The 22,493-nt window shown below is 38.0% G+C and overlaps 1 protein-coding gene across 1 annotated transcript in view; it reads right to left on the minus strand.

The window, feature by feature from the left end:
* LOC136855532 (uncharacterized) overlaps window positions 1-10,525 on the minus strand; it is a 189,941-nt gene extending 179,416 nt beyond the window's left edge. The window contains exon 1 of the mRNA XM_067132656.1: window positions 9,515-10,525. The gene's annotated coding sequence lies outside the window, so the exon portion shown is untranslated. The remainder of the gene's footprint in view (window positions 1-9,514) is intronic.
* Between the last annotated feature and the right edge of the window lie 11,968 nt (window positions 10,526-22,493).

The following is a 22,493-nucleotide window of genomic DNA, read 5'->3' on the forward strand; positions in this document are numbered from 1 at the left end:
TGTCTAAAAGCTTTCAAATTTTGGACCCTCCAACCCAATTCAATTATTAAATTAGAGGAGTATTCTGCAAAGTACAATTTTGAACACCTCATCATTAGGGTATTCCTTTTTCGAACACTCCCAACCTTTGGGTTGGGCTTCAACAATTCCATTATTAAATTTAGAGGAGTATTCTGTAGTAGTACAATTTCGAACACCTCATCATTAGGGTATACCTTTTTCGAACATTCCCAACCCCCTGGGGCTTCAAGGATTCCTTATTTGAAAACAGAATCCGTCCGCCTCGCATCTTCGACTACAATGGGGCCTCTGAGGACTGCTAATGCCAGGTATAATAATCAATATTCATGGGGTATGATCACGCGCTTTCGTCAGTGCCCGTACCCACTCGCTCGTTACCTAGTACCTATCCCTATCCCGGCCTGCTGCCTCACCTATGCCTGCCCCTCATGAGGTCATGCCCAATTTCGTTACTTAGGTCCATCTTCAGTTTGTTTGTGTATACATTCGTGTAAGGTTACCAAATCTCTCTCTCTCTCTCTTCATACGCCTTTACTTATTTTCTAAAGTACATCATTAGTTCATTTGAATATATATGTGTGTGTGTGAGTTTATGTCCTCTCTCTCTCTCTCTCTCTCTCTCTCTCTCTCTCTCTCTCCTTTGCACTTGTCAATGTTCAGTCCAGTGTTACTCCATCATATTTAGAGGGCTCGTGGCTATGAAGTTTGGCTGTGCCTATCAGAACATTCCAAGAACCACATCACGCTGGCTGAACGAGAGAGAGAGAGAGAGAGAGAGAGAGAGAGAGAGAGAGAGAGAGAGAGAGAGAGAGAGAGAGAGAGAGAGAGAAATTTGCTGAACTTACACAAAAATATATATATGCAAATGAATTGAAGACGGACCTGAGAAGTGAATAAAGGTGTGGAGAGAGAGAGAGAGAGAGAGAGAGAGAGAGAGAGAGAGAGAGAGAGAGAGAGAGAGATTTGCTAAACTTACACAAAATTGCATATGCAAATGAATTGAAGACGGGCCCAAGAAAGTGGGTAAAGGTTGTGTGGAGAGAGAGAGAGAGAGAGAGAGAGAGAGAGAGAGAGAGAGAGAGAGAGAGAGAGAGAGAGAGAGAGAGAGAGAGAAGAATATCTAGCTAACAGATAATGACGTCACGGATGCAATTTGTGCAGGCTAAACGCAACAGTGCACAGAAACAGAAGCAAGCACTGACTTCACTTCAAGGGAATGCAAGCAAGCACGTGCGCCAAGCACACACACACACACAAACAAACGGACACACGCAAGCAAGCAAGCACGCACTGACACACGCACGCAAGCACGCCCCCGTTGCCAAGAATTTCTCACAGTTCTACTTCCTCCTCCTGAACCAACAAACCTGTGCAATTAAACCTGTGGATATCTGAACACCTGTGCATTTTCGCTGACTGAATTGAATATAGAATTTAGGCCAAAGGCTGAGCACTGGGACCTATGAGGTCATTCAGCGCTGGAAGGGAAATTGACTGTAAAAAGGTTTGAAAGGTGTAACAGGAGGAAAACCTCAAAGCAGCTGCACTATGAATCAATTGCTAGGAGCCTTAAGAAGGCACTCTGCAAAGAACCTTAAGTATAATGCCTACAGTGCACCGCATGAGGTGCACTGACGGTACTACACCCCACGGGATTTTCGTTGACATGCTGAGGTACGCACATGTGAAGTAGCGCCTGTTCTGCTTACAGGTGTGGAATGTACCACATTCTCCTTTTTAGCTTTCTGTAAAAGAGAACTATTGAGATAGCTATATTGTCTGTCCGTCCGCACTTTTTCTGTCCGCCCTCAGATCTTGAAAACTACTGAGGCTAGAGGGCTGCAAATTGGTATGTTGATCATCCACCCTCCAATCATCAAACATACCAAATTGCAGCCCTCTAGCCTCAGCAGTATTTATTTTATTTACGGTTAAAGTTAGCCATGATCGTGCTTCTGGCAACAATCGGGCCGTGGCTGAAAGTTTCATATATATATATATATATATATATATATATATATATATATATATATATATATATATATATATATATATATATATATATATATATATATATATCTTGGGCGAATGCCAATTTCTGAAGTGGACGAGAGAAGAGTCGCTGGCTTTGTCAGAATCAGGTTTATAATTGGGAGCTTTTCAGGGCATTTTGCCCGAGTGCCCAAGCTGCTGCCTGCACGATACAGATGACCTGATTGGAGGAAGTCCGAAGCAAATGACCTGGTTGGAGAGAGAGAGAGAGAGAGAGAGAGAGAGAGAGAGAGAGAGAGAGAGAGAGAGAGAGAGAGAGAGAGAGTTAGCTGATGAAATACATGAACAAGAGAACAAGTGGTTGCAATACATAAATAACAATAATCTAATTTGCAAACAAAGCAACGCAACACTAAGCATAAAATACAGAAATAAACAAAAATAAAATACAAAATACAAAATTCGCTACCGAGCAGATACTCCGATATGAAAAAAAAAATATTACTTTGACAGATGGAACTGTCAATCACAGCAACTTCTACCGTGCCTTGCGACGTGTCCTCCAGCGAGGCGGTACTACAGGGCACTAATGACGGAATATGGGGGAACCCATTTATTTGCTCTAATTTACTTGTTCCAGTCACGTCATCGTAAATTACCCTTTCTGTTTTCTTGCACGCATGCGCAGACACGATAGATGATCGAAGAGATGTGATTGCTAAATACTGTACACGTATACTTGCACACACAGTTGTTTATATATATATATATATATATATATATATATATATATATATATATATATATATATATATATATATATATATATATATATATATATATATATATATATATATATATATATATAATCGTTACAATGTAGCCGATAAGCACGGAAGGCCGTTACGTTTAGGCATCACTGTACCAAACTGAATTATTAAATCTCAAAATAGATAAGTATGGAAGGTCCCTTAAGTTGAGGCGTTCCTGAACTATATATTAAATATAAAATCATTCTCTGGTTTTGTATTCCCTGCCCCGACATCTAGCGGGGTCATTACGGAAGCAATTAAAACCTCCCAGATCGTCGATCTCGAACCTCGTAAAACAGGTGGCTCGCGTCGACCTCTGGCGACAGGGCGTGAAGTTTCGCTTATTTTAACAATATAATGTGTCGTCGATTAGGACAGATTAGTTGACGACGTCGAATATGGGGTGATAAATGAGTTTATGTTGTATTTTGCTTGACAAATGAGTTTGCGACGTCGAATATGAGATAAATGAGTTTGTGGTGTTGTCCTTTGCTTGACAAATGAGTTTGAGACGTCGAATACGAGGAGATGAATTGGTTAATGGTGTCTTTTGCTTGAAAAACGAGTTTATCAAGTCGAATATGAGGTGATAAATGAGCTTATGATGTCTTTTACTTGATAAATGAGTTTGCGACGCCAAATATGAGGAAATGAGTTGGATTATGTTGTCTTTCGCTTGACAAATGAGTTTGCGACGTAAAAAATGAGGAGATAAAAGAGTTTATGATGTTAGACACTAAATACGAGGAGGTAAATGAGTTATGATGTCTTTTACTTGACACATTAGTTGACGACGTCGAATATGAGGATATAAATGAGTTTATGATGTCTTTTGCTTGATAAATGAGTCTGCCACGTCAAATATGAGGAGATAAATGAGTATATGAGGAGATAAATGAGTTTATAATATTGTCTTTTACTTGACAAATGAGTTTACATGGCTCATATAACCTCAGAACTTTGAAAATGTCAAATTAAGGCCAACAAAGGAGTTTACAAAGTGAAATACAAGGACTAAAGTTAGTTTAAAACGTCAAGTATGATCGAGTTTTCTGCCCGGTGGTGGCCTCAGCCACGGCCCATAAAACTCTCAGCCATGGTCCGGTGGCGGCCTATTTTTTTGGTAACTATAGCGCTGCTAGAAGTGCGATTATGGTTAACTTTAACCTTAAATGAAAACAAAAAAACTACTGAGGCTAGAGGGCTGCAATTTGGTATGTTTGATGATTGGAGGGTGGATGATCAGCATGCCAATTTGCAGCCCTCTAGCCTCAGTAGTTTTTTAAGATCTGAGGGCGGACAGAAAAAGAGCTGGGACCTACGAGGTCACTCAGCGCTGAAAGGGAAAGTCTGACAGGTGTAACAGGAGGAAAATCTCGCAGTTGCACTATGAAACAACTGTTAAGGGAGGTGGAAAGTCAGATGGAAGGAGGAGAATATGAACGGAGGTACAGTAAAAGGAACGAAAGAGGTTGCAGATAGAGGCCACGGAAGACCCTTAAGTAATGCCTACAGTGCACCGCATAAGGCGTACTGACGACACTACTCCAGCTACGGGGTTCTCACAGAGGTAAAACTCTGAAGAATTTCAACAAGGGACCACGTCCAACCTCTCTCTCTCTCTCTCTCTCTCTCTCCGTCTCAAGGGTTTCCTCTTATTACTATTCTTTTCCCCAATTATAACGCCTCCTTCCTCCCGTAATTACCTCGCCTCTTTCTTCTTCTCCTTTCTTTCTCTCTTTCCTCCTACCGTCATCACCAGTTCTCTTTATCAATTCTCGATACGATTTTAATTTTTATTTTTTTTTATTTTTATATCTAAATATTTTCTCTTCTTCTGATTCCTACGTTTATCATTATCTCAATTTTCCTCTTTCATTCTTGTTATGCCAATTCCTGCTTTTCTGCATATTTCCATCTTCTTCTTCTTCTTCTGTTCTTCCTATTCCGAATCTTACGTTTACCACCATCTAAATTTTCCTTTCTCTTTATTATTCCAATTCTCAATTTTACTCGTATTTTCCTCTTCTCCTTCTACCGTTTTTCTCTCGCCCTGCCAACTCCCTCTTTCGTAAATAAGCATCCACGTCTCTTATTCCATCTCCCTCTTCGAACCGTGTGGCACTTCTCGTCCTCTTTCCTCGCCACCTCTTGTTCTCACTGTTCCTCCTCTTCCCTCTTATCGTGTTATCTCTTTCTATCATACAGTTGCCTTTCATACCTTTCACTTTTTTTTATTTTTCTTATTATTGCTCAGATCTTCCAACTGTCTTTCGTCAGTGGTTTCTCTCTCTCCTTTTACTTCATCTCCCTTTCCGTCTAGTTTCTCCATTCCTTTCTCTCTTTTCCATTCTTCCCTCATTCCTCTCATCTACGCCCTCATTAATTCGTCATTACTCCTTCCATGCATATCTTAAAAAAACCAATTTTCCTTCATTCCTCAACTCGGCGTCGCCTCACATCAAACAAACCTTTCCCCTCGTATCTAAACCCATGTTCCATTCTACTCCCACATTAAAGGAGCCTTCCCCCTTATCCTTTAACCCCCTCCCCACTACAATTCCCTCCCCCTTACGTTTCCACGCGCAATAGTTACTCATACCCCTTCCATTCAACAGAGGCAAATGAATGAGGCAGTCTGGGAGTTAGGAGCCCAAATCCGTTTAGATATGTTTCAAATCCAGGGAGCTTTATTCTGCAAACAATCAGCGTTTGTTTTTTTACTTTATAAATGTTTAGCCACTGTTCACTCATGCTTAAAGATATATGTTTATCTTGAAAGCTACCTCATAAAGAGATAAATAACTCTACTGGCAAAATGTGCCCAAAAGGGAAACCATTAAAAAATATACTTGAAAAATGTTTCGCTACTGTTTAGTCATGCTTAAAGATATATGTTTATCTTGAAAGTTGCCTAACAAAGGGATAAATAGAACTATTGTGAAAATAATTCAAAAGGCGACACAATAAAAAAAAATACTAGGATTTTGGTTCAACTATATGCTATGTGGAATTACAGCATGGAATTCTGGTTGCAAAGCTTTCAATGAAACAAAATGCAATGGAATTTTGACTGCGTTGCATATTTTTTGGAAGCTTGAATCTCAAGTCAATGGCCCCTTTGGTGGGCTTGTGCTAATATGAATAGGTTTCATCTACTGAATAATAATAATAATAATAATAATAATAATAATAATAATAATAATAACTGCGTAAAAACTATGAATACCCATATCCTCAGTAGCATAGCACTAAAAACTATGAATACCCATATCCTCAGTAGCATAGCACTAAAAACTATGAATACCCATATCCTCAGTAGCATAGCACTAAAAACTATGAATACCCATATCCTCAGTAGCATAGCACTGTCTTAATACCTTCAGTAAACACAGACTGTACAATCATTCAAATAATTCTCACCCAAATTGAAAGGAATATGACAAAAACTATTCTGCGTTTTTCGAAGCTTGACTGGTCAACCACCTTGCTATTTAGAAATATGACTGTCACTAATTTTTTGGACTGGGAGGAAGACCCAACTCTCCTTAGAAACTTCAAGGAACGGATCCGAAACTTCCTTGTCCGGACTTCAAAACTTGAAAGCAAAGGAGAGAGAGAGAGAGAGAGAGAGAGAGAGAGAGAGAGAGATCAGGCGATGAATCACAATTATTGCTCTTACCAAATGATAATCACTGTCACTATCTGAATTCTCTACCACAAATATATTCCTTCATCATTCTCTGCCTCTTCCTATCACCGCTACAACGTACCGAGAGAGAGAGAGAGAGAGAGAGAGAGAGAGAGGACGTCGGATGGTTAAGGGGGCCTCTTCCATTGATTTTCATTAGTTGTGGCGGCTACACTGCGGTTCTGTTCTGTGATGAGTACAGAGCCACGGTGCTTGGCCTCAAGTACCGGACTTCCTCCTAGACCTAAGCCTTAGAGAAAATCCTTTTTAAAACGAGAGAGAGAGAGAGAGAGAGAGAGAGAGAGAGAGAGAGAGAGAGAGAGAGAGAGAGAGAGAGAGAGAAGCCTAAGCATGTTTAAGAGGGTAAGACGAACATAATGGCCGTATATTCCTATTCTACTTAGGTGTTTCTTCTACCATAGATCTGAGCTCAACTGTGGGCGTTCGAGGTCGTGTCACAACAAAGGAATTAATAACATAATTACTTCCAGGTATCCCACAGGTTATTTCAATACAGAGCAGAGCTTCAAAAAGAGGTTTAGTACTACAGCTTCTTGAGACATATTTAGTTATATCAATTCTCTCTCTCTCTCTACACACACATATATATATAGGCCTATACTAATAGACCAATACATACATACATATAGTTGATGTTTTTTCAATGTAATTTAACCCTGTTTAATTAAATTTAAAAGGAACATGAATGCACGATTTACACCACGAAACCACGTACTTTGATCATCGCATCTTTCCTTTCTCCTCGCAATACACACTTGACGAACAGAATAAAAAGGAGAAAGGGTTGAGAAGAAACTCTTGCAATTTGTAAACCTTAACCCAAAACCGGTTACCGACGGAGTTTTCACAACCCCCTCCCCACCCCACCCTTTCCCCCCAGCCGCTGAAAACAAGTCCAGGAATTCCAATAACACGGGTTAGACGGACAACCACCCACACCCAGGAGACAAGACCCCCGTACACACACATACATTAGACGCACACACACGCACACCTAAAGCCCCATAGACGGGTTTCAACTACGACGTTATTGGTATAGCTTAAAGCCTCACTAAGTTAGACAGACAGAGAGAGAGAGAGAGAGAGAGAGAGAGAGAGAGAGAGAGAGAGAGAGAGAGAGACCCTCTTCCCTGCTACCTAAGCCTGTCACTGGATTGGAATTTTCACGATGAAACCTAAGATAAAGGGAATAGCATCATCACTATAGGCCTAGAGAGAGAGAGAGAGAGAGAGGAAAAAAACGTATATTTTAACCTTGTGTGTAAAATTGTAATGCTACTACAAAAATGGCTAGTACGAAAACACTTTAAGCATATAAACAAATACGAATAATCACACATTTATCGCAAGCAAACAGGTCGAAAATCACGGTTTTGGTTTTAGAGAAGACATGATTATCGTTATCGTCACATTCACGCCTTTAATTCTTATTTTACAATAAAGCCAAAGACTGAAATCTCTGCCTTCAATAAACACACACACACACACACTATATATAATGGCAGTAGTTTCAGTCCATTTCATACGGGCTGTTACTACGGTGGTAAAAAGAGGTAATGCCTGGACATTGCTGTCCTGGGAAGTGCAAAGGTTTGGGATATAAACAAAAGGTGTTCCAAAACAGAGAAGCACCCAATGAAGGGTTGTGGATCCCTTTGGTTAAACAAAATACCCCCTAAATGGCAGATGAGCCTCTTTTTCTAAGCCAAACAACAACAATTTCACTCCTATACAATAATGGAATGTGAAAATACTGTAATAGGCCTAATAGCATTCTCTCTGAACTGTGTGGTGTGAAAATCACCAAAGTGGCTAAGCCATGGATTTTTGCAGCTCTCTGACCCTAACTACAATACTGGCCAACAAAAGTGAAGAAAAATTAAATAACGTTCCCCTACAGCATTCAACTACTCATACAGGAAGTTTATAGTTACTATTTATACAGGTAAATGTGACGGGGAAGAACATGCAAGTTCTAGGGAAATAGCAAACATACCAAAGAAAGTGTAAGGCAGGATTTCATTACCAAAATCAAACCCATTTCATTGCCAATGCAGTATTTTTTATATGTCATCACGGGTCGCTCCATGAAACAGTTGGTCTAGTTATTACTGCACTCCAAAACTGCGGTATCCAGTATATTTAAATTCACCATCACATGCACAAACACAAATATATATATGTATGATAGAAATATTGAAACAAAATGGATTTCATTGTAAGGAAAACATTTAAAATTGTCAATCTGCGACTCCCATAGGCATAGTATGCCTAAACATAACTTCAAATTACTGAGTTGGACACATCTAGAAAAACTTAATTGCTATGGAAAAAGGGATCAATAACTCATTACTAGTCAGTTAATTTATATGTTTAGTTAATAATGAATACTGAACTGCGTCCATTCGTTAATTAACCGGAAACAAAGAATAATATGCCTACCATAAACCGTCCGAAATGTAATAACTAATATTTATAGGCCTACCATGTTAAAACCGCATTAACTTATCGGCCTATGTAACTCAATAATAACTACCTACACCTATGCTACTACTCTTCCTCAACATCACCTACTTCCATTCTTATTTCACCCCATTTTCTAAGCAACCTTCTTCAATAACCTATCGATGAGCAAACTTCGCCAAACTTGACTCAATTATGGTGGCTCATCGCCACAATAAGGAGAGAAGTTAGCGTTAATTTGAGTCTCAAAAAGTTTACGAAACTTTTATGTAATACAGTGAAAAATTATATATATTATATATATCAAAAGGAATAAAATATAGCAAGGAATTCTTCCAAGTACTGTCAACGCATCTGCAGCGTAATAATTGAACAATTTCATGTAAAGCTTCTTTCTCTAGTTAGACCAAGAGCTTCTTACCAAGACTAAGCTTTCTAGACGATCAAATGTATTAACAGAAGGACTAAAGTGTGTTTTAACTGTTAAAAATGACCATTATGATTAAATATTTACCTTTACTAAGAAGAAATAGCAGCAACCGAAGGGGTGTATCGCCAACGTCGCAGTTGTGTGTGAGAGCTGAACGAAGTTCCTTGTTTTTTTTATTATTATTTTCACGACCTTGACAACACAAACTCGAGGAATAAAATTCTTGGCATGTAAACAGTAGGGATAAAACTGGCCCCCCCAAAAACTACGCAAAACTTTCCTTTTTTTTACTTTTCAGACTTCTGCATTAACACCTTATATATATCTTAATATATTTTAATATATAAAGGGCATGGCTCTCGATACGACATTAAGAAACGCTCGCGTGAATCTTAAATCATATTAATTTTACTAAAAAAGAGTCCGGTCGTCTATAACGTACGATGACGCTTTTCATTCATAAATCACGTGCGGAACTATATACGACGATGCTTTCCATTCATACATCAATTAATGACGATGATAAAGGTTGGTCGCCCAACAACAGAAACACGACCACCACCTCGCTTTTTAGGGGAAGAATTTTCCCACCTCTCCTTTGTACTTTCCCGTCGAAGTCCGGTCACTGTCGCGCGCCTTCCTCTTAAGTCAACAAGCTGACGGGAGTGTGCTGCGCGTGTCCCCATCGAACGACGACACCTGCACGTGGGAGCGGACTCGAGGAAGCGGGTTTTTGCATCGGTAGCGACAAAGGACCAGCACTACGGCACATTGGGCTCTGGCCTACAGAGAGAGAGAGAGAGAGACACACTCTCTCTGCCGCTCTGCCTACACCATGCTTTACCGAGACGCCCGAAGGTGCCAGATGTTCATTTAACGTATTTTTATATTCCCATCGCCCCAAAATAGACATTAAATCGTCAATAAACGACTTATAGAAAGAGAGAATTATTATAAAATACCAACTAGAATCATCACTCCGACGCAACTCGCGCAAAAAACCGATAAATATTCACGTCGAAAAAACACGTGCTTGGTAACTCGGCCCCTGATCGACAGGCGCTGCCGACGGGCGCCAAAGTCGCCCCTAGCGTCTTCGACCAGAGCGCCTCTATTCCCGTGCGAGGAGGAAATAGACGAAGGTCACGTAGCTGCAAAAGAGGTTTATATGCGGAAAAATAGAGTATACATCAAACGGGCCACCATCGGCGCACGTGTCGCCTATCGTCGTTCTGGACAGGCCTCTGATGGAATGATGTTAATCGAATCGGTTGTGTTATTAATGTTAAAAGAGACGGAGAGAAACGGCATTAAACGAACAATGCTTCGTTAACAACAAGTGGTGATTTAGTTCATTCAATTAACCGTTACATGCGTGGACGACCCGAGCGCCTGCCAATGCCGCGTTTGGGGTTATTAATGAAAAGAACGACTGAGAGAGAGAGAGAGAGAAAGAGAGAGAGGAGAGATTTGTGAAAAGGAACACTCTATATGAGATATTCAACTTCAAAATCGTTATTTTACTCTTATTATGGGAGCAGGTGGGTAATGCTAGGCCTAGGAATCAATGAAAAAATATACAAAATTACAGTAATATGAGGGACAGATTATTAGGCCAATCTAGGACACTGATGCAAGTAAAATCGATATGGGGTAAATGAGAGAGAGAGAGAGAGAGAGAGAGAGAGAATGAGAGAGCGCCTTCGAAAGGATCATTCTGCGGTCAACAGTGAAAAGATCATGATTGATGGAAGCATAGACCCAAATAATAATTCAGCCGCCCTAAAATTTAAACGGGGTTTGAAATCAAACGGGATTGGCGGTATGGCTTGTGAATATACTCGACAGTATCTGTTCCTTTTTTACTCTACCTCCGTTCATATTCTCTTTCTTCCATCTTACTTTCCACCACCCACCAATTCTCACATGCAAACCGCTTTGAGGTTTTCCTCCTGTTACACTTTTTAGACCTTGTCGAATGACCTCATTGGTCATATCGCTTGGTCTTTGGCCTAAATTCTATATCCTATCTTATTCTATCTTGCCATCGCTAAATATTATTTCTCTAAAAAGATTTAAGGGATGACAATTCACCCACCGACTTGAAAATCGTTAGACCTATGTCTAACACGGCTTCAATATTTTACATCCCATTTTGCAAGTCACACTACAGTTCCTTGACCTTCACTTCCTTGTTATTATTCTTCGTTGTCTCTTGCATATATAAACCGAAATCGTTCGTAACAGTCCCCTGAGTAAGCGTTCCGTTATCGATTTGCATCGCGTCTGACAACGCGAGAAGTTAGGAATCCACATAGGTATCGCGGTTGGACACTATGTTGTGAAAGCCAACATAGGCCTATGTTCGTTAATATAATTTACGGTAATTGTATGAGGGTATGAATGACGCGTACTCACTAGTCATTATTATGGCTATTAATATTAATAGACAGGGTACAGCTAGGCCAAGGCACGCTGCAAAGTGGGATCTTGGCAGTCAATGCCTACATTGCACCGCATGAGGCACTGACAGCGCTACTTCTCATTATGGATTTCCGGTCAGAGAGCTGATTTTACTTCGATGCTAGGATGGCGTCAAAACATCGACCAGGTCTTCGAGGCCGAATTCCAAAGGGGTGGTTAGCTACAGACCCTGTGGGGGTTCAATATTTCGGGGGAAATGGTCCATTCTGATCCGCCAGGAGCGAGATATGCGATGGCTTACTGACAATTTCAGAAGGCTCTAGGAAAAATTAGGCTGAATTATCAGAAGAACCTTTATCGCTATCGCTCCCCTCTCTCTCTCTTCTCTCTCTTGGTCTAAAGGATGATAACCAAAGAAATGCTCTCTCTCTCTCTCCTCTCTCTCTCTCTCTTTCCAAAGGATGAGATAACCTCTCTCTCTCTCTCTCTCTCTCTTAGTTTCCAAAAGATGAGTTAACCAAAGAAATGTGTGACTAGAGTGAAGATATATGTAAGTGTAAATATACACTTAAAAAATGTAAGTGTAAATATGCACTTAAGAATATGTAAATGTAAATATGCACTTAAGAATATGTAAATGTAAATATACACTTAAAAATATGTAAGTGTAAATATACGCTTAAAACTATACAGTACATCGAGAGCTTTCGAGAATATTCTCGAGACTGACATGTGGAGGAGGGATACAGGGTATGTGTTGACATGGGGAGGGGGGATACAAGGCGTGTATTTTCTGACATGGGGAGGATGGGCGTATGTTGAGGCCAATGGGAGACTAAAAACATATTTGGAGTTTGTTATACTACACTTTATGTTTCCCTTGGAACATTTCCATTTATTATTATTATTATTATTATTATTATTATTATTATTATTACATCTCAGACAGATAGAATTTAGGGGTTTAAATGCCTATAAATATGCTGTAGGCAATAACATCACAGACACACACACATACACTATAAAAAAACACGCACAAACACACACAAATACACGTCAAGGGAATGAATAGCCAAAACTTCTTCTCTACATGCCATAGGACTTAATGGCTTTGATATTACATACGTCACATTTTTCCTCTGTCAGTTGGGAGATTCATTTTTCATGTTTATTCCAAAGAGAAATGAGAAAAGAAAGTGATAAGTGGCATAGAAACTCTAAAAAAAAAAAAAGTGACTCGAACCTCAAAAAATTGACTCGAACCTCAAAAAATTGACTCGAACCTCAAAAAATTGACTCGAACTTCAAAAAATTGACTCGAACCTCAAAAAATTGACTCGGACCTCAAAAAACCTGACTCGAAACATCAAAAAGTGACTTTGAACTCTAAAAAAAAATTGACGAACCTCTACCAAAAGTGGACTTCCTGAACCTCAAACACAGTGACTCCGAACTCTCTAAAAAACTCGGAACTCAAAAACTCTCAAAAACAGTGACTAGAACTCTAAAAAAGATTGAACCTTGAACTCAAAAAGTCACTCGAACCTCAAAAAATTGACTTGAACTCCAAAAAGATTAGAAACTCAAAAAATTTACATGAACTCAAAAAAAAATAAAACTGAACTCTAAAAAAGGAATGCTGCTAAGAACTTTACGTAACGCCTACAGTGCACTGTGAGTGCACTGACGGCACTAATACCTCCCCTCTCTCAAGACAGGAGACAGACAAAGGAACACTTACTGTGGATGACTGGAGATCACAACTTCTCCCTGGAGAGAGTGTAAGATGGGACTCAGGACGTAACCCCTGCACATGTTATTTGGCTTCACTTTTCTGCTGACAAAACAGCAACTTTGTAAGTGAGGAAGAAATGACACACACACAATAATAATAATAATAATAATAATAAGAATAACAATAACTCTACAAACAACATTAACATTCAATAAATGATTAATTGTTGTTGTCTTCGACAAGTTATTTTTGTTTAGATAAAATACAGAATCTGCTGTAATTGATATAATAAGAAATAACACACACAATAATACATAATAATAATAATAATACACACAACAGGTTAATAATAACACACACACATAGATACCTCGAGGAATGGCAATAATAATAATAATAATAATAATAATAAAAATAATAACAGCCATAATAATAATAATACTAATAAAATAATAATAATAATAATCAATAATAATAATAATAATAATAATCTAGATACGGAGGATGGCAAATCCATTAAATGTCTGTAAAAACAAACCCTAGGCAAGATCTGGAACGAGTGAACAAAAGATAAGAAATGCACCACGCAAAACCTCTCGTTCTTTCCTGAAGTTGAGTAATTATGATTTAATAAATCAAGTGAAAATTTGATTTACACACTGAAAACGCTGATAAACAAAAGATGAAAAGTGCTATCAGTAATGATTTCAACACTTGATTATATCTGTAAGTGAAAGAGTGATTTTAAAAAAAGTTAGGAAATAGCTTGTACCAGACCCATCAGTTTAACTCAGTCTCTCAGCTTCTCTCTCTGTTCACAAACCAAATGAGCAACCACTAAATCAAGGTGAACAAATTTAAGTCTTGGGCACTTAATTATATATATAAAAAAACACGTATATTAAAATAAAGAGTTCGACACACAACCTACCTGTCAGTATACAAAGGGCCAATATGTCAACAAGAAACTGGAAAAAATTGATTCCAAGCGCACTTCTGCTCACAAGAGGTTGAGGACTTCTGTCCTTCGCCATTCAACAGCCAACTGACGAAGCATCTAAACGTCATGACGCTTAAGAAGAAGAAGAAGAAGAAGAAGAAGAAGAAGAAGAAGAAGAAGAAGAATGTGAAGAAGAAGAAGAATGTGAAGAAGGAGAAGAAAAGGGTGTGAGAGAAGACGAAGACTTTTTTTTCAGACTACATCGTTCAATAGATAAATGATATATATACCCAGTAGCCTCAAGGCATTATCAGTCATGAAATCCTTTTAGATTTCAGCATACCAGGGATTAAATGTCTTGTCGTCTGTAAGTTTTGAGATTTTCTGGGGAATGCTGTACCTCAGCTAGATGGAAGTTCATTCTCTCTCTCTCTCTCTCTCTCTTACACACGTCTGCAAATTCCTTTCCAATAATCCTAAACATGATGGCTGCAGTCATTCGTGATAGTCAAGTTTATCAATTCAAGGTTTGTTCTGTGTTACTCCATTTATGGATATTTTCGCGTGGAAAATCAGTGCAACATTCGTAGTTTAATTAGTGAACGGTGGATGAACGCCTTTGGCAGAAAAACTTCCACACTACGAGCAGTTTTATGCACCTACCTTTTAAAGTTTCCTAGGCGTTGAGAACCTTTCTTTCCAATGCCTTTTTAACCCCACCTACCCAGACCCTTCCTAGGTCGTCTAGTTTATCCCGTACCACTTCTAAATTGTATCTTCTTCACCAGTCTATAGCCTCCCTTTCTCTCCACATGACCCCTGGAGTTAGAAGAGTTTCTGAGGTGCGTGTATGTATATATACAGTTTTAGGCCTTTGATTTCAAATTTCTCACGTAACCGTTTCAGAATCAGCACTTTATTCATTCACATAGCTCCTCCACGTCATCCTGTCCTCTGCTTCACTTTCTCAATCAAAACTTTGCCATACACTTTCCATGATATACGAAGTAATTTTATGACACTACAGCCTTTAACAGTTGCATCTTTCATCTTTACATTCATAAAGCAGATAGACACACACACACATTGCACACACACACACACATATATTTATTTTGAGGAGAGAGACAGTTTGTCTTCCTGAAACACAGCCCCTTTACTTTCTACATTTTGGCGTTTTCTATGGATCCTTTTTATATTTTGATATATAGATATATGTATATATATATTATTTGTATATATAAACTATACTTATTTGTACGTATAACACACTACACACTAAGAAGCTTGTAACTTTTCTAATAAAATCCAAAGATACCATCCAGTTTAGATATCCTTTAGCAAATAAATATATATATTCCAGTTTGAATATATATATTTAGCAATATACGATATATATATATATATATATATATATATATTATACTAATGTGTTTGTGTTTAAGCAAAATGCATTTACATAAACACATCCCCGAGTAAAAGTAAAAACCTAAAAGAGAAAAAAACTAATTCATTCTGAGATATTGTACGTGCTTACTCGTATACATAAAATCTTCCAGCCACCAACGCTCGTCTCGCATTGAAGAGAGAGCTGTCAATAATTTCTTTTCAGCTATTTTTTCTTTCTGGTTTTTTTTTTATACTATTTTCTTTTTCTTTTTTTTTTTTTTTTACTATTTTCTCTTCCTGTTCCTCCTGATGCCTGGTGTCTTTCAAGATCGTGTTCTTCAAAGCACATTTTGCATTACAGGCTTTTCATTTCACAATGAATATTTTTGACGATGATAGGAGGAGGAGGAGGAGGAGGAGGAGAGGAGGAGGAGGAGGAGGAGGAGGAGGAGAAAGAGAGAGAGAGAGAGAGAGAGAGAGGGGTGGGGGCTGGACTGCAAACACCAGAATGGGATCATGTCCAAAAGAGAGAGAGATATAACTGCATGATCATACTTGAGAGAGAAGAGAGGTAGAGAGAGAGAGAGAGAGAGAGAATGAGAGAGAGAGAGGAGAGAGAGAGAGAGAGAGAGAGAGAGACTGCAAACATGAAAAGTTGACAAGTACGAGAGAGAGAGAGAGAGGAGAGAGAAGGGGGAGTAAATGAATGATTATACTTGAGAAAGAAGAGAGAGAGAGATAAACTAAAAGATTAGAGAGAGAGAGAGAGAGAGAGAGAGAGAGAGAGAGAGAGAGATCTCATTGAATGGAATAGGAGAAAACTGTTCCTAACAATGTAAACTTCATACAAAAAAATCAATGAATTTCCATCTAAATTCGGTTTTGAATTGAATATAGAATTTAGCCGTAGGCCAAGCACTGGGACTAGCTGAGGCTGTCCAGCGCCGAAACTGAAACTGACAGTAAAAGGTTTGAAAAGGTAACAGGAGAAAACCAAAGCAGTTGCACTATGAATCAACTGTTAGGGAGGGCTGAGTGGAGTAATATGGAAGAGAATATGAAAGGAGGTACAGTAAAGGAACGAAAAGATTACATAGCCAAGGAAGGCACGCTGCAGAGAACTTAGCGAGTCGCTTTACAGTGCGCCGCATGAGGTTGCACTTTGACGACACTAAACCCATTTACGGAGAAAAAGAAATCACAAATACCCCCTTTAAAAACACACGTCGATTTGCCCTTTGCATTTTAACAAGTAGGAATATCCATATTCCTTCCTCCTCCTCCTTCCTCCTCCCTCCCTCCTCCTCCTCCTCCAAACGACTGACTTTTCAGCGTGCTTCTAAAGGTGGTCGCAGAGATCCGCCAAGAACTCATTTTTCTATGGCTTTCAAGATCACATCTGTTCCTTCATGATACTTTCTTCTTCTAGATGGCGTTAACAAAACACCAGTCGGATCAACCTAGCATTTCACAACTTACAGAGAGAGAGAGAGAGAGAGAGAGAGAGAGAGAGAGAGAGAGAGAGAGAGAGAGGAGAAAAGCACAACTCAGCTGTTTGCTTTTCTGTCCTGGGTTCCTTTACCAGTTTACAGTGAACTAAAAATTGAGTTTAAATGAAAGTCGTGTTTTAATCATTTTTCGCGCATATGTGCGCGAACTGAATTAGAACTCAAACAGAATTTAGGCCAGTCAGCCACTGGGACCCATGAGGTCATTCAGCGCTGAAAGGAAAATTGAGCAGTAAAATGTTTGAGGTGGTGTAAGAGGAGGAAAACCTCAAAGCAGTTATTGAATCAATCTTAGGAGAGTGAAAGCCATGGAAGAAAGAGAATATGAATGGAGGTACAGTGTTAGAATGAAAGGGGTTGCAGCCATCCCTAATAATTATCTGAAGTGTTTTAGTAGAATCTTTGAAGCTTCTATGCAATGTTTGTGATTTACATAAAAGTAGTTTCCAAATTTGTGTTCATCTCACAATTAGCCAGAATACCGCTGGGTGCTAGGCATTTTGGAAAGGTTTGGAACCCCTGTGATATAGATTATGACCGGTGTTAGAGGGAGAGAGTTGATATGGAGGAGAGAGGAGAGAGCAGGAGGGAGAGGAGGTGAGAGGAGAGAGGAGGAGAGGAAGAGGAGCTGGAGAATGAGGAGGAAAAGAGGAGGAGAAGAAGGAAGAAGAAGGAAGAGAAGGAATGAGTAAGAAGAAAGAAGAAGATAAAAAGAAGAAGAAGGAGAAGAAGAAGAGGAGGATGGAGGATGAGGAGTGGAGGAGTGAAGAAGAAGAAGAAGGAGATAGAGGAGAAAAAGGAATTGGCTAAAATCGAGCAAGAGGTGGAAATTGAGGAGGAACGGAGAACGTAAGCCAAAATGGCACCGGACGAAAGGCCAACCCTTCAATTGGCTGTACTTCCACTATACGGCCGGAGTCAATAAGAGCTGCATGGCCGCTGCATCTGAAGTCGGCTCTCTCTCTCTCTCTCTCTCTGTGCTACCGGCTGAAGCTGTGCTACTTGCTGAAGCTGCTTGCTGTTGCTGTTATTGCTGTTTTCTCTCTGCTCAGAGCAAAGCTGTATTGACAGATTCTTGATATTTGCCCTGAAGTACTAAATAACAAGGGTCAGTCCTAAAAATGACACAGTAAATAACAAATAACAATTGATAAGAAATGCAATATTGTAACTCACCCACCAGAGAGAGAGAGAGAGAGAGAGAGAGAGAGAGAGAGAGAGAGAGAGAGAGAGAGAGAGAGAGAGAGAGAGCCCACCTGTTCCGGTTAGATGGCAACATCCATGAAGATCTAAGTTGTAAAACTAACAAGAATTAACTGACTCAGCATGAAAACCAGAGAAGTCTCATTACAAACAGCAACCCCGACTAGGGATTGAGCTAAGCAAGTGAATGTAATATTTCAAATATAAAAAAATAGCAGTCATAATCATGATATGAACAAAATTATCAATTCTAAATATAATTTACTCATTAAGACAATACAAAGAAATAAAAAAATAAACTGTATTTACTATTTTGGACTTTCTTGGAAGGACTGGGCATTTTAAATGTCATGGCCAGTAGATTTGGCAACATGGGCCCGGATGTCAACGAGCACTTAGTAACAGTGGGCTGATTGCTCGATGACGATACGAGATCTGTCCTCACTAAAAATAGATTGCAATGAATGATTTTCTTTTTTTTTAATTTTTTTGTTCAGGGACGCAAATTGTCCTAAGAACCTTCAACCTACAAAATTGTTTTGTTTGTCTGAAAACACGATTCAAAAGCTGCAAGAAGATATGATTTCATGTGACATTCTAAATTTTTTATAAATGATATTTACGTTCCACTAAGAATATGGTTCAAACGGACAAATTATATTTACCTGAAAAGTATGATATATATATAGTTACGCAAGAATTGTGATGTGATTTAATAGTGACATGCAAATATATATATATTTCCATATATTATATTATATATATAATATTATATTATATATAAATATATATATATATATATAGTATATATATATATATATATAAATATATATATATAGTATATATACATACTTATTATGCATTCCACTTGAAGACCGCAAAGAAGATATAAATTATAATGAGAAACTAAAGAAAAAGATATATGACAAATATTCAAAAGGGACAAAATAAAAACCTGAAGAGACTTATTAAAGATATAAACTAGGCCAAAGGCTACATTGGGACCTATGAGGTCATTCAGCACTGAAAGAAATGGACAGAAAGGTCTGAAAGGTAACGGAGGAAACCAAAGCAGTTGTATTACTAGCAAGATAGAGGAAATGTAATATGAAAGAGGTACTGTAAAAGGAAACGAAAGGTTGCAAATACAAAGAATGCCGTAAAGAACCGGGAAGGCAGAGGATGTAACTGAGTAATGAGGTACTGACGTCACTAACTCCCATGGGAAAGAGACTTCAATACCTCCAGGAAAATAAAATACCTGGCAACTCATTCCATGAACCTATAAAATACACATAAACAAACACAAACACGAGTTTATTCAATCAAAAGGACCATCCACGGAAAATAAAATACGTGATTCTTCCTTCAGGTTTATTGCTTGTCACAGGAAGACATATGCACTTACAAAACCCTCCCCAAAAATTAAAGCTCATACTTGAAACTGATAAAATTGATAACAATCTGTGTGCTACACACATACTCAAACTCAAATTAACATGTCAAGGGAAAATATTGGCTTAATGGAAAATCTTCACTTAGGTTTTGTTGAAAACACGAATCTTGACTTAGGTCTTGTTGAAAACACGAAAGTAAATAAACTGGATGATGAGTCTACGCTATAAATTTAGCAAACTCAGACAGAGACAGTGTAAAATATGCAGTCATCACGTTCACGGCTGACAAAATGTATGGGTGCCTTCTATAGCAGAAGCAATTAATATAAAATAAAAATTTGTATCTGAGATAATAATAATAAAAGAAAATATGTAACAAACATTATAATACACCAACTAGTTGTTGATTATCAAAAAAAATTAAGTTCTGGGAAAAATTAAAATATTAAATAAACTTTTGTGTCATGGAAATAATCGAGAAAAATTAAATAAGACAAAATATCTTCTACATTGTTGCTAATACACAAAATAATTTGTTCTACAATGTACAAAATACAAGTGTTTATTTTGATTAGGAACTGCCACTTGCATTTCAACGATACTATACTTAAATAATAAGAAAAATATAACTGAAGGCTCTATAATTAACTTAATTAATGTAAGGTATATTGGCAAAACTATAAACCACTCTTGCCAATTCTTATTCATCTCAGTATCAACCCATGGATTAAGACACACAAATATTTCAAGTTATCTACTAAACGTGGTCAAGTCTGTTTAGCATACATAATCAAAGTTCTGAATAATAACAATCAATCGCATATAACATAAAGAAGCATTTATTTCAAAAATAAATAAAAATGCACTGGAAATTTTTATACTGGGTACGTGATTGAAACTGACTCAATTCAGTCCAAATATAATAGAATATTCTTCAAATAAATATAAAATATATCACTCTTTCAATCTACAAAATGTAACTTATACAATGAAAAGAAATTCCTGTATCACAGTATATTTATGTTATATAAATATCGGAACAAACATCCAAAGTTACCTTGTATTTAAATTATCTCATTAATGTGTACTGCGGAGCTAAAGAACATTTGGAAAATATTTTAATTAGTATGCATCTGTTTTTAGTGCTATAAAAGTGGTCTTGCAAAAATACACTATACCTACATTGTGTTGTTAAAATACACTCGCAATTATCTCCTACATTAGGAGAGGATTCCTAAGTTTTCAGTCATCACAATATTTCGGAAGCATAAATCAGGATTCCCAAATTTTCAGTCATTACACTGCAAAAATCTGGGACTTACACTGGTTAAGAAAAAGTAACTTTCCAACCGCATAATAACAATAAAAAAATCTTCTTCAATTTACAGCCTTTCTCCTTACAAAAATAAATAGAACTTGTCTTCAAGTTAAAGTGATTAAGATACAAAAAATAAAATAACAATACTATTGTTTATGAAAGTGTACCCTGCACAAAACAATTCACTGCAGGTGAGTTACCGATCAAAAGATTGTTTTCTGTGGCAACTACCGCTCAAAGAAAACGCACATACAATCAACCAGTCAGTTGCAATACAAAGAAACCAAAAGATTCTTTCGGTCAATATTCAAACTTCTCCCAAGAGGATTTTAAATATAAACTACAATTTCCTGTTTCTTTGTAAATATTCAGTCTTACACTACATCATAACAGTTTGTGTGTTGGCGGAATGTGATGACTCAAATTTATTACTTGAATAGTATTTGGCTTTCAACTGATGGTATATTGCTTAAGATTAAATTGCCAAATTAACGTTTTGATTATAATCTACACCCATCTGTGTGTGTGAACTGCAAGTCTACAATGTTGGTAAACAGTACAATGACGCACATACATTCAGAATGAATTGGCAGACTTGACCGTAAGTATGAGCGAGTTACTACCAAGTTTGACTCAAGCAACAACAACTTGAATGCTAGAAAATTCATCATGCCATTAGATTAAACCAAATTACAGCCCTAATTCCCATAAATGTCAAAACAACAGTACCTATCATCGCAAGCAACTCCGCGTAACATTCCTTTCTGCTTTCCTTATTTAGGTTAATCTTCTAGACAAGTAACTAGAATTACTTTAGGGCGAACATCGAACCTCATATTTTGAGGTGCCTTCAAAAGTGGTCGTTGACCTTCGCTTCCTCTCGCCTGCTCTGGGAGGTCCTAGCAGGAAGATTAGACTTCATGCCACTTCTGCCTCGCACGTGGATCATGACTGCTGGTTCTCTTCCAGGGTTTCGGAGATCTGGAAAAGATAAAAATGCTGAAGCAAGGAAATTCATGAGTTTGCTCCTAATTCATATGTACAACTGATTTTTTAATTACATAATACAGATCATATAATCGACTGGTCAGAAAACACCATGGCGTTATGCCAAAGTGACTGGTGCTATGTTTTAAGCTTTTATTTAGC

The sequence above is a fragment of the Macrobrachium rosenbergii genome, chromosome 31, assembly GCF_040412425.1.
Source record: "Macrobrachium rosenbergii isolate ZJJX-2024 chromosome 31, ASM4041242v1, whole genome shotgun sequence".
Taxonomy (NCBI): Eukaryota; Metazoa; Arthropoda; class Malacostraca; order Decapoda; family Palaemonidae; genus Macrobrachium; species Macrobrachium rosenbergii.